Here is a 14694-nt window from a genome sequence, read left to right on the forward strand (position 1 = left end):
AGTTACAACAGACACTGCAGAAATATAAAGCATCCTAAGAGACTACTACAAGCAACTATAGGCCAATAAAATGGACAACCTGGAAGAAATGGACAAATTCTCAGAAAGGTATAACCTTCCAAGACTGAACCAGGAAGAAACAGAAAATATGGACAGACCAATCACAAGTAAGGAAATTAAAGCTATGATTAAAAATCTTCCAACAAACAAAAGTCAAGGACCAGATGGCTTCACAGGTGAATTCTATCAAACATTTAGAGAAGAGCTAACACCAATCATTCTCAAACTCTTCCAAACAATTGCAGAGGAAGGAACACTCCCAAACTCATTCTATGAGGCCACCATCACCCTACTACCAAAATCAGACAAAGACGTCACAAAAAAGAAAATTACATACCAATATCACTGATGAATATAGATGCAAAAATCCTCAACAAAATACTAGCAAACAGAATCCAACAAAACATTAAAAGGATCATACACCATGATCAAGTGGGATTTATCCCAGGGAGGTAAGGATTCTTCAATATACATAAATCAATCAATGTGATACACCATATTAACAAATTGAAGAATAAAAAACATATGATCATCCCAATAGATGCAGGAAAAGCTTTTGACAAAATTCAACACCCATTTAAGAGAAAAACTCTCCAGAAAGTAGGCATAGAGGAAATCTACCCCAACACAATAAAGGCCATATATGACAAACCCACAGCAAACATCATTCTCAATGGTAAAAAACTGAAAGCATTTCCTCTAAGATGAAGAACAAGACAAGGATGTCCACTCTCACCACTATTATTCAACATAGATTTGGAAGTCCTAGCCATGGCAATCAGAGGAGAAAAAGAAATAAAAGGAATACAAATTGGAAAAGGAGAATTAAAACTGTCACTGTTTGCAGATGACATGATACTATACATACAGAATCCTAAAAATGCCACCAGAAAACTACCAGAGCTAATCAATGAATTTGGTAAATTTGCAGTATACAAAAGTAGTGCACAGAAATCTCTTGCATTCCTATACACTAATGATGAAAAATCTGAAAGAGAAATTAAGGAAACACTCCCAATTACCATTGCCAAAAGAAGAATAAAATACCAAGGTATAAACCTACCTAGGGAGAAAGAAGACCTGTATGCAGAAAATTATAAGACATTGATGAAAGAAATTGAAGATGATACCAACAGATGGAGGGATATATCATGTTCTTGGATTGGAAGAATCAATATTGTGAAAATGACTATAATACCCAAAGCAACCTACAGATTCAATGCAATGCCTATCAAATTACCAATGGCATTTTTTATGGAACTAGAACCAAAAATCTTAAAATTTGTTTGGAGACACAAAAGACCCCAATAGTCAAAGCTGTCTTGAGGAAAAAAAAAAAAAAAAAAAAACAGGGCGGGAGGAATCAGACTCACTGACTTCAGACTATACTACAAAGCTACAGTAATCAAGACAATATCAAGTAATCAAGGCACAAAAACAGAAACATAGATCAATGGAACAATATAGAAAGCCCAGAGATAAACCTATGCACCTATGGTAAACTAATCTATGACAAAGGAGGCAAGGATACACAATGGAGAAAAGAAATTCTCTTCAAAGAGTGGTGCTGGGAAAACTGGACAGCTGCATTTAAAATAATGAAATTAGAACACTCCCTAACTCCATACACAAAAATAAACTCAAAATGAATTAGAGACCTAAATGTAAGACTGGACACTATAAAACTCTTAGGGGAAAACATAGGACGAACACTCTTTGACATAAATCACGGCAAGATCTTTTTTGAACCACCTCCTAGAGTAATAGAAATAAAAACGAAAATAAACAAATGGGACCTAATGAAACTTCAAAGCTTTTGCACAGCTAAGGAAACCATAAACAAGACAAAAAGACAACCCTCAGAATGGGAGTAAATATTTGCAAATGTATAAACGGCCAAATGATTCATCTCCAAAATATATAAACAGCTCATGCAGCTCAATATTAAAAAAAACCAACAACCCAATCCAAAAGTGGGCAGAAGACCTAAATAGACATTTCTCCAAAGAAGACATACAGATGGCCAGGAAGCACATGAAAAGCTGCTCACCATCACTAATTATTAGAGAAATGCAAATCAAAACTACAATGAGGTATCACCTCACAACAGTTAGAATGGGCATCATCAGAAAATCTACAAACAACAAGTTCTGGAGCGGGTGTGGAGGAAAGGGAACCCTCTTGCACTGTTTTTAGGAATGTAAATTGATACAGCCACTATGGAAAACAGTATGGAGGTTCCTTAAAAAACTAAAAGTAGAATTACCATATGATCCAGCAATCCCACTACTGGGCATATACCCTGAGAAAACCATAATTCAAAAAGACACATGCACCCCAATGTTCATTGCAGCATTATTTACAATAGCCAGGTCATGGAAGCAACCTAAATGCCCATCTACAGATGAATGGATAAAGAAGTTGGGGTACATATATACAATGGAATATTACTCAGCCATAAAAAGGAACGAAATTGGGTCATTTGTTGAGACGTGGATGGATCTAGAGACTGTCATACAGAGTGAAGTAAGTCAGAAAGAGAAAAACAAATATCGTATATTAACACATGTATGTGGAACCTAGAAAAATGGTACAGATGAACCAGTTTGCAGGGCAGAAGTTGAGACACAGACGTAGAGAACAAATGTATGGACACCAAAGGGAGAAATTTGCAGGGCGGGTGGGGATGGTGGTGTGATGAATTGGGCGATTGGGATTGACATGTATACACTGATGTGTATAAAATTGATGACTAATAAGAACCTGTTGTATAAAAAAATAAATAAAATTAAATTTAAAAATTAAAAAAGAAACTAAAAAGAAAATAAATATATGAAGCACCTAAGATGTCACAAATGCTTTCTATGTTGTAGGGATTCCAGAGTGATCTAAACAGGGAAACGGCTTTACCTTCATAGGGATTACATTCTAGTAGTCCTATATTTAACAATTCAAGAATGTATATAGCTTAGAATAAATCTGGGCATATAAAAATGTTTTCTCATTTTACTTACATTTGATTTTTTTGGGCCTGAATGCAGGAAGATGTGTGTGTGTGTGTGTGTGTGTGTGTGTGTATGTGCATGCATGATTAACATACAGTCACATATCTCATCTGTTGTCCTTATATTTGGATTTCCTTTTAGAGGTGATTTTATTTACATGACATTCTCTAATCAAAGAAATAGAAGAAAAAGAATAATAGAATTTCGATTTTGAAATTTAGAAGCTGAAAGAAACCAAAAAAATTATTTGGTGAGCCCCTCTAGTTTTAAAGATAAGTGAAAAACTACCTGAGTTGCCAAAGCCACACAGTGGGCTGAGGCAGAATTATAGTTTAGATACTCTAATGGATCAGAAATAATACAAATCTACCATTATGCATAAGCACAATAAATGACGATGAGCATGAGGCAATGATGAAAAAAAGCTTTGATCAGGACAAGCCTAAGCACAAGTCCCTCCTTCCAGATCAACAATGTTCCATTAGTACATTTCCAGTAGATTAATCCAGGTACACCATCTAGTAATCCAGGTACACCATCACAAAATTCTGATTTCTCCTTAAGCAACCCTGAAAAGACTTTTATACATGATCTCTGAAATCTAGACATATTTGTTAGTAGAATTACTTCAGTGAAACTTAACAGTGAATCAAGCAATTAAAATTAAAAGTATTAGCATTAAAGTCTTCAACCTTAACTTCATCCAAGAGGTTTTGAGAACAGCCATAAATCAGGTGTTAGAAAAACATGCTGCTAAGTGTTAGCAATTTCACTTAATAAGCAAGAGACAATGGGAAGTTATTTAGCTTCCATGTGTTGAACTTCTTTTCCAGAAAATAAACAAACTTATTTACAGAATATTTGTAAAAAATTAGAAATAATAATTCATGTAAAACACTTTCTGCAGAGCCTGATCCTAAATAAATAGGAAGTAATCTTATTCCCATAACAATTTGCATAGGTCAATATCTATGCTGTTTGTACAAATACATTATCTCATTAAATTCTCACAGCACACATTTTGTTAGGCATGAAAGATGTTATTGTTCCACTTTATAGATGAGGAAACTGAGAATGGTTATCAGTGGTTATGAATGGTTAAGAATGGTTATGACTTCCTTCCCTGAGATCACATTTTTACTGGCCAACAAAACCCCAATCATTAGCCTCTGAATACAGTGTTCACTCCACTATACACTGACCTGAATTCTCTGTTGAATATATTCAAGTCTTATTTACTCTCTTGAGGAGGCTCACAAATGATAATCTTTGCCCTACAAAGAGTAGATCTCCTTCGGAGCTGTGTCTGGGGAGTTGTATCACTTTCTAGATGGATTACTCCAGCCTACACAGATCTAATTTTCTTACAATTCAGTATCACATCTCTAGAACTTTATTTCTCCTCTAATTATTTCTTGTTTTGTAATTTTGTCTCCACAAGTTGATTTTAATTCTCTTGAGGATAGAAACCATGCTGAACACATTTTTAAAGATTGAATAAACATTCTACATTTATTTATTTACTGCCCTTTCACAGTCCCAAGGAAACAAACAAACACAGTCCTTCAGCCAGTTAATTTTTATTGTGACTTTCCTTACAGTCCAATTCAAAGACAAGGAAAGTGTAATTTAAACCCCTGCTCCTAGACACTTCCTTCTTATCTTTTAGATCTCATCTTAAATGCCATCTATACACAGTGGCTTTCCTATTCACATTAAAGTTTTGCATCTCAAATATTATCTGTATTTTATAGTGTCTATCTCAGGACTATCCTTGTTTTCTTCATAACACTTTATCACAGTTACTTGTTATTGCTTTTATGTATCTTCTATGTTTATTAGAATGGAAGCTCCAAGGGGGCAGTGCCTATGACAGTCACGTTTATGGTTTCATCCCCAATGAATAATCATAACTCAAAAAATGTTTCCAGAATAAAGTTGTTACCAAATTCAAACTTGTACTGCTTGCCACATGACAGGCCATGAGGTGCAGGGGCAAGGAATGGTGACTTTATTCAGAAAGCCAGCAGACTGAGAAGATTGTGGGCTAGTGTCCCAAACAACCATCTTACCCAAGATAGAACTCAGACGTCTTTTATACAAAAACAGGAAGGGGTGTGGCTGGTTTTTACAAACTTCTTGGTATTGGAGTCCTTTGATCTTGCAGCTGTCCAGGTAGGTCTGGTCAGAATGTTCCTATAAGCCTCCAACAAGACAATTGCTATTTTCTGTTCTGCAACATTTTATCTCTATATGACTGAAAAGTGTTATACCTTTAAAGGTCAAACCTTGGAGGTAGAGCCTTGAGAAGGGCTATCATGCATATTTCAGGCTATAGGAAACATTCTTTCACAAAGGTGCAGACCCAACATAACTAAGCACAGGCAACAGAGCACAAAGGTTAGAGCTAAAGGAATAGATCCAATATGGAGTCAGATTTGTTCTTCTCTGTTACAAATTTATCAATGTGGTTTAAAGGGAAACACCTCCCAAATAATATATATCAACAATATTTATTGAAAATTTCAGTGTTTATCAACCTTCAAATATAGTTTTGACTATATTTCTGTTTTAGTGTAACACTCGTCTGCATGTGTCTTCACTTTCTTAGAGAGAAATGTTTATTTCTCAAGGCCAGAGCTGATATTCAGCTAAATGTTCCGATTTGGCCATATCCTTCATTAAAATATTAAAACATTTTGAGTGTAAATAACTTCTCCCCCAAGATTCATATTCTACCCCACTTCTCTCACCCCACACAGACACACATGTTATTTACACTCAAAATGTTTTAATATTTTAATGAAGGATATGGCCAAATCAGAACATTTAGCTGAATATCACATGACACAACAAATAATGAGTGAATATATAGTAAATCAGAGGACTTTTAGGAACCAGCAATCAGTTTCTCCACAAGTCAAGGTCTAAGTTTCATGATGTAAAATATTATAAAAGATGAACAGAGTTTCTGGCAAGGTTATTTGAATAAAGTCTAGTGGTCTTAATATTACTGTAAACAATGGAGTTTATAACTCCAGTTCTGAGCTTCCAAAGTTGCTGCAAAAAATTTGGTACCCAAAATCATTTAGGATTTTTGTATGTTTCTGTATCTGGATAAAATATGGTAGCAAAATAGAAAGGAAAGGATTCCTGTGGCCACAAAAGACACATGGTATAGAAATGTATAATGAACCGTTTTCATTATATGACATATATCTTGTATTAATTAGAAATTAGATGAATTGAAAGGATATTTGCATTAAAAATTTGCTTACTATTACTTATTAATTACTTATTACTTAGGTATTAAGTAATTACTTATGTATAAGTAATCACTTATTATTACTTATGTATAAGTAGGCTTGGAGATGTATGGCATTGGTTAACTTAGTCAATAAAATGAGAGAAGAAAGAATAATAAAATAAAGAGCAAAGAGAAGGGTAAAAGAAGGGAATAAGAGATAAAAAGTGTCCAAAGAGAAGAGTAGAGTTGGTAGGTATGAGGAGTATAAAAATGCTGTCTTTTTGATTTTTTAAATATTTTGGTGATAGATAACAGTTTGTATTAAAAATGCTTCATAGAGTAGTTATTAATTGAAAGAAGTCACTCTAAAGAACCTAACCTGTCTTTATCAAAATTTCCTTCCTTAGCTTTAAATACTCTTTCTGGAAAATTATGTGCATATTGTAACCTTTATCCTCATTCTTATACTCTTTCTTAAATCAACTATAATATTGATTTGGAAGTTGGACTCTAAGTTATGTACCATGACTATTATTTTAATATATGTTTTTTTTTTTTTTTTTCTTTTTGCGGTATGCGGGCCTCTCACTGTCGTGGCCTCTCCCGTTGCGGAGCACAGGCTCCGGACGCACAGGCCCAGCGGCCATGGCTCACGGGCCCAGCCGCTCCGCGGCATATGGGATCCTCCCAGACCGGGGCACGAACCCGTATCCCCTGCATCCGCAGGCGGACTCTCAACCACTGCGCCACCAGGGAGGCCCCCAATATATGTTTTTAATTGTTATAGCTTTTATAACAATTTTGTCACTCCCATATGTTTTTGATCATCTCAAGGCAGAGTCTTGAGGATCTAATGTCCTACCTTTAGGAAAAAAAATAGTGTGTGCTGGTTATAGATACAGACAATTAAGTTAAATATGCAGCCACATCTTTTCACTGCTTGTTTTTAGGAGAACAGATATATCTTGTAATCAAGTATCATATGAGTTTAATATTTAATTACAAATCTATTTAATAAATATTGTCCTTTAGAATGTTAATACTCTATTATGACAATCTTTTTTCCATGTTTTTTCCAGTTATATTTCAAAGCTCAATATCATTCAGTTTTTTTCAGAATACCATGGATACAAATAGCACTGTATACTCGACAGGATTATGTGAAAAAAACCTATGTTGCTGAAAGATGAATTTGCTGTTGACTTTGAGAAATGTTGTATTTTAGGGCATATGTCTTCACTAGTGACCATCATGTTGTTAATTGCCACGGAGATATTAAAATTAGTTCAAGTTTTCTAATTTACATTGAAGATGCCCCTAAACATTATCACTCCCATATCCTAACTTTTCATCCCCTAACATTATCATATATGTATGTGTAAGTTGTATTTGTTAAAAATATTACAAATATGTAATTTATATAAGATATTAAAACAGTTGGTTTAAGGTTCACTGTAATCCTTTATGGTAAATTAAAGCTGAAGTAGACATTTTAGGTACGGTTAATCCAAAGAATTGAGATGTTGTTTGGACAGTCAATAGAGAAACCAAACACAAAAGACCTATGATGTTTTTCTTCATCCTTTCTAAACATTTCAAGTTGGTCTAAATTCTTTCTCTCACATCAGTGTTTCCAAACCTGGGGTGAATACGCTGAACCAGGTAAGGAGCAGCTATGTCCAGCCACTAATGGTCACAGCCAACTGATGTGGACACACAGAGGTACTGTGAGCCCAGGGGTTGGTCACCATTTAGCTTTTTCTTTGATTGATCTAATTCCACATTCAAAATACCCTTAAATATATCTCTGCCCATTAAACCATACAGCATTTTAATTTATGTCATTTTAAACATTTTTCAGCAACTACACTATTTCTATTAACCAACAGCTTTTTTTTTTTAATTTTCAGAGGGTCTGTGAAAAATGCTAGAGCTAATTACTTGTAATTTCACATCAATTTACTAATTTCCACCCAACAAGACATCCCCTGTCATCAAAGTGCTGGGAGCATCTTCTACCAGCCTCAAACCAGCTGGCTCATCTTAGGACTTAATCACACTTTATCCTGTTTTAAAACCTGTTTGTGTATTTTTCCTCTTTGTATAAATTTGAAATGGTGTCTATGAAATGTTTTATAACGCCATTAGCAGGCATATCCCTTATCCCAGAAGGTGCTGTTGGGTAACAAAAAGCTGAGATTTTAGAGGGTAAATATATATGAAAGCCTCCTAGAACCACTTAAACTTAGGGATTGGAATGAAGAACATTGTTAAGGTCACTTGTCTTTCCTATATATACCTAGGGTAGCTTTTAAGAAACTAATTTTTATCTTATTCAGGGAAATGGAGTAATTAATATGAATTAAAAGAGTCACACATAAGAAATAAGATATTTGTACCTTAAATATGATTTTTTTTTAGAGTGGAGATATATACATATATTTATTTATTTTTCACATCTTTATTGGAGTATAATTGCTTAACATTGTTGTGTTAGTTTCTGCTGTACAACAAAGTGAATCAGCTATAGGTATACATATATCCCCATATCCCCTCCCTCTTGCATCTCCCTCCCACCCTCCCTATCGCACCCCTCTAGGTGGTCACCAAGCTGATCTCCCTGTGCTGTGTGGCTGCTTCCCACTAGCTATCTGTTTTACATTTGGTAGTGTATGTATGTCGATCCAACCCTCTCACTTCGTTTCAGCTTCCCCTTCCACCTCCCCGTGTCCTCAAGTCCAGTCTCTATGTCTGCACCTTTATTCCTGTCCTACCCCTAGGTTCTTCAGAACCATTTTTTTTTCTTTACATTCCATATATATGTGTTAGCATATGGTATTTGTTTTTCTCTTTCTGACTTACTTCACTCTGTATGACAGACTCTAGGTCCATCCACCTCACTACAAATAACTCAATTTAATTTCTTTTTATGGCTGGGTAATATTCCATTATATATATGTGCTACATCTTCCTTATCCATTCATCTGTCAGTGGACACTTAGGTTTCTTCCACGTCCTGGCTATTGTAAATAGTGCTGCAATGAACACTGCAGCACTTAAATATGTTTTTGACTTGATTAAGTTTTGGAGTACCAATTGCAGTCTGTCTACTAATAAATTCTCAAGTAAAATTAACCATGGCGAACAGTGCTCAAAGTTTATGATGCAGCATCATGATCAAGAGTAGAAAACAGAGTAAATAACAGAAGAGTGTCAATTTATTAAAATAGTTAAATTTAGCTTTACCAAATCAGTATGTAAAATTTCAGAAAAATTATACAAATAGACCACCACTTAATTGTCTTTTACAATACAGTATAACTCTCTGAATCCTTCATAACATGCCCTTAAAATGTTTAATTTTGTCACTGAAAGGATTAAACACATTAAAAATATATTTTAATGTAAAGTGATTGTCCCTAGATATCTCTCTAGAACTTCTTAAAATTGATGCAAATATGTTTAGAAAAGCTTTTTGGAACCCTTACTTATAAGACAAAAGATCTATAATGTATATGAACACTGGATTTTGACACTGAAAAATATCATCTTATAAATACCATAGACTCTGTGGTAAAGGGAAGGAAAGGATCGTTTATGTCTATCCTATCCTCTGCATTTGAAAAATAATCAATCTTACTTGGCAGCAAAAGGGCTTTATGAGATCTATGCTCTAAACCAATAGGGCAAATTCCCCCAGAGCACTCTTTCAATTTCATTTCCAATCCTAAAGGGGGGATTAGTGTAGTCTTATCCTCTGATAGACAGATATATCTTTTAGGATGTGGAGACTTAACATTTAATAGACAGGATATGTGCAATCTGCCAGAGCTAAAGCCTAGTGTCAATTTATATAGTAAGGAAGAGGAAGTGTATTTTTTTTGTTCATTTCCTTATAATAAGAGGTCTGTTAAGCACATTTTGGTACATTTTATCTCTCTGCTTACATTTTATACATTTAGAGGCTAGAGATTTCCCCAATAATACCAGCATAATGTCCTCTGTATAAAGAAACACAAGTTTAAATAAAATACAACATGGTTATAGGGCTGTGTATACCTCTGCGCTGTGGACAAGGATAGATACTGCATATCTCCTTGGGACAGCCAGAGTTTCTCCAACCATACTGAGGACTTCACCTAGAAAATCTAACATCTGTAGTTTGAGATTTGGGGTCATGAAGGTGGCTCATTTAATAGCTATGCCTGAGCTGATGAAAGTGAGGAATTCTTCTAAGGAGATAATATGCAATAGGAAACTAGATAAAATCACAAATTACTGAAAGCCTAAAAGCTCAGATTTCTCCTTATATCAGCAGTGTAGTTCATATTTAAACTGACACATAGATGAGAATAATATCTAATGGCTGATAATTCTGGCTTGATTTAAGGAAATTAGCCTGTTGGCCAGATTTCTGTTGTTCTTTTCATTCAAAAACAGTTTAAGTTCTTATTTTGTTCCAGATGCTGGAACTAGTGCAGAGCCGGCCACACCTGCTCTTGACCTAAACTGTCTGGTGTTGGAAACAAAAATGTAAATAATATTAATTATGAAAACATAAGTGTGATTAATTACCCAAGACAGAGCATATATGTTGTGGTACATTAAGATTTACATGATTATTCTCCTAGTTCTCATAACCACTCATTTAAATGAAAACAGGAAGAAAATGGACATAAAATAAAATTTGGGATTGTTGGTAGGTTTAACTATTCAATAGCTTTTGACTAAATTTTGATTAACCTTTAACAAGCATAATATAAAATTCATTTCCTTTGACTAATTACATGCTACCAGATTGACTAATGCATAGAATATGACCAAAAATGCAGAAATTAAAGTAAAATAAAACTCAGTTTATTGGGAGAACTGTTAAGTTGCCCTATAGCTATGTGATATAACTGGGTAATAGGCAATAACAGTAGCAGAAATAAAGAGTAAGGAATATGTTCCTGAAATATTAAGAAATTAAAATTAGAATGATTTGGTAATAGGCTAGAGAAGGGATAGGGAAAACTCCAGGATGAATCTTAAATACATGGTGTTACCACAGACCAAGAAATAAAGCGTAGAAAATAAAGAGCAAGAGAGCAAAATGATGAGCTCAGTTTCAAAGGTGTTGAGAATGAAGTGTCAGCACCTAGTACATAGTAGCATCTCAAAAATAGTTGTTGAATAAATGAAAAAATAGCTGGAGGTGTCTTGCAGGAAACTGGACATATAAATCTGGGCTTAAAAGTGAAAGGGAAGTATATTTGGGACAGTTAAGCCTAAATGAGTGATGAGAGGAAATAAATAGGAAATATTTGTTATTTGGGGCTATCCAACACTGAATTCCCCTTCTTACATGGAGGACTTCTCATTTTATGTAATACTGAAGGGACATAGCAATATTAATTCCCTCCTCAATAAATGAAGTGGAAAGATTCTCCCATAGTCTGCTTTCTGGCAGCATGTGGCCAAAATTCAAATCCCTGAATGGTTCTCTCATAGATTTTATTATGGAATGAGGGACACAAAGACTGAGAATTTGATTTCTGTAACTACAGGGGTGTACAGAGATGCTTTGCAATGTGGCATCCTGGCCACAATGTTCTTGTTAAGAAGATGCCATTGTACTTTCTATGCCTTGGATCTGCCTTACAACTGCCTTTATTCCTACTTATTTTCCAGGCAGATTGTCTACACTGTTGGATTCCATGCTGTTGATATTCAATAAATTCCTCTCATTCTTAAGACAATATATTTCCTGTTTCTGGCAAGCAAGAACCTTGCCTGACACAGGAAATATGCAGAATGAGAATATCAGTGGGCTACAAACCCTACAGAAAACCCCAATGTCCATAAAATTAGAGGGAACTCTAATGGACAAATAGAATACCCCTTGCGAATTAAGAGTTATCTAGAGTCAAATCAGAAGTATTTTTTTGCTGCCATTGTTTTCTTTATCTCAGTCCATATATTAGAAAAAGCTTATCAAGCCATATGGAAGCTTATCAGACCACCTCCTGGTTCTGGAACTAAGACATATGTAAATACATCCATATATATCCTGTTAACTGATTAAAAACACAAAGTGCAAAGGTGCTAGACTTGTCTTAGTATACACATATACAATGTATATTTATAATAAGTATACAAATTCAAGCTGCTTTCATTTCTTTATACTTCTCCCTAGACTGTTTTTCTTCTAGTTCCTTGGGATAAATGTATGTTCCCTATTATTCTAGTTCTTTACAACAAGCTTCAGCAAATATTTTTTTACAAGTGAGTCCACTGGGGAATTTAAATATAAACAAATAAAATGGCTGTTGGTTACAGAATGACCACAATACCACAAATCATATTTTCAGTATAAGGCATGCTAGAACACAGTTCTGGCTCTTACATATTAGAATCAATTATTTTTTACTAAGATGAAATAGAAGTGATTAGACATAAAATAGAATGGCAATTTCCCTTCAAATTTCATTTAAAATATTTTTCTTCTTATTAACCACATCACCCACTATCTGTAAGTAATTTAGCTTCCTTGAAAAGCATCATGAATATAAAATAACCAAAAATGTTTTAACACTGGGACTTCACAGAATCCATTATCTGGCTATTCATAAATATTAAATTGTGACTTGAAGTATTATGGTATCTGCCCCAAATTCTGTTCTCCCAGTGGATAGTAGGATGATTCTTTTGAACCTTAATTATGAAACAGAAGCCTCTAATTACCCATCAATTCAGGGGTCGGGAATGAGGCAGGAGTTAGCACAGATCAGTGGACAGATAATCAGGACACAGAAGGACGCTGAGAGGTAATAATGTAGACTTATCACACAATACAAAGAGAAATAGTAAACCCCTAATTGCTGGTGATATTAACTAGGAAAGTTGTTTCACCTCTGGATACATTTTCTTGCATTAACTTTAAACAAATTAAATAGAACACAGACAGTACCACTTGCTTGAGGAAGCCCTGCTCTTTTCGGGTCTTGACTTAGTCTCTCCTTTGGTTGTTTTCCACCAGGGGCAAGGAGTCCAGAGAGCCACCAAGCTGTGGGCGTGCAGGGCACATGTTCCCCTTTCTAGCCACATGCTCCATATACACTTCCAAGTCTGAGAGGGCAGATTACATTGCCCTTGTGGAAAAGCATGAAGCTTACAGAGTGGCCCACTGGAAGTATTTTAGAGGAGGGTGGTGGGGGAGTGAGGGGAGAGGGGTGTGGGTGGTCAGTAGCACTTCTGTTGTGCCAAAGGGAGTCTAGGGACTGCCCCTTCTTGTACTGTCATGTTCCAGCTTCATGTGCCAAGGGGTCTATAAATACAGAATTTGAACCCTGACTTTCTATGTTGTTATGAATGTTATACATTCCCTTGATGTATCACATTTAAATCTTTAGACACTGATATGCAAGTCAACTTTGTATTCTTTCGCTGGGAGACACCTACAGGGCTGTACATGAGGCACTAACCAAGTCGAGATGTGAAACCAGGGTCTGGTCTGATGACTAAATTGTGGTAGGCATTGTTTGATTTAAAATATGGGCGATTGAGGAAGACAAAGTCTGTTCCAGGCCAAGTGGCTCAAATAAAAGTAAGCATCCTCCTGAGGATAAATAAATAAATTTTTGCAAGAAGCCTAGAAAATACAAGAGTAATAGAGGGATAAAATATTAGAAATGACAGGGCTTCCCTGGTGGTGCAGTGGTTGAGAGTCCGCCAGCCGATGCAGGGGACACGGGTTCGTGCCCCGGTCCGGGAGGATCCCACATGCTGCGGAGTGGCTGGGCCCGTGAGCCATGGCCACTGAGCCTGTGCATCCGGAGCCTGTGCTCTGCAACGGGAGAGGCCACAACAGTGAGAGGCCCACGTACAGTAGAAAAAAAAAAATATATATATATATATATATATATATTAGAAATGACAAATCAGGTAATGAGAGGAACCACACATACCATCATTCTGGGTACCTAGGATGAGTCACATGCCAGGAATGGCAGGTAGGAAGCACGAGTGTCTGGTGGAAGAAGGAATGTAGAACATAGCAATGCTTAATTTCAAGTGAATAGCAATGTCTGAATTTTAAGTAGGGAATGTAGTGTCCCACACTTGACATAATATGTAGTATAGTGAGGTATCAGTATAAAGGAATATTTAAATTTTTTTGTTGTTTTACTTTCAGAGAATTTTGATCTTTGTAAACTCTCTTTCAAAAAAGTTTTCTAATTTTAGATATCATATGTATGGAAAATTCTGAAAATATAGAAAAGTATCTTCTTAATCTAAGTAAAATTACCTGTGATAATATCTCACAGGAAAGAAGAAAATATAGTCACTTTGAACACATATTTCCTTGCTTGATATAGAGAAAATCATGTAGTATATGTA

The sequence above is a fragment of the Mesoplodon bidens genome (genome assembly GCF_964165515.1).
Source record: "Mesoplodon bidens genome assembly, chromosome: 7".
NCBI lineage: Eukaryota > Metazoa > Chordata > Mammalia > Artiodactyla > Ziphiidae > Mesoplodon > Mesoplodon bidens.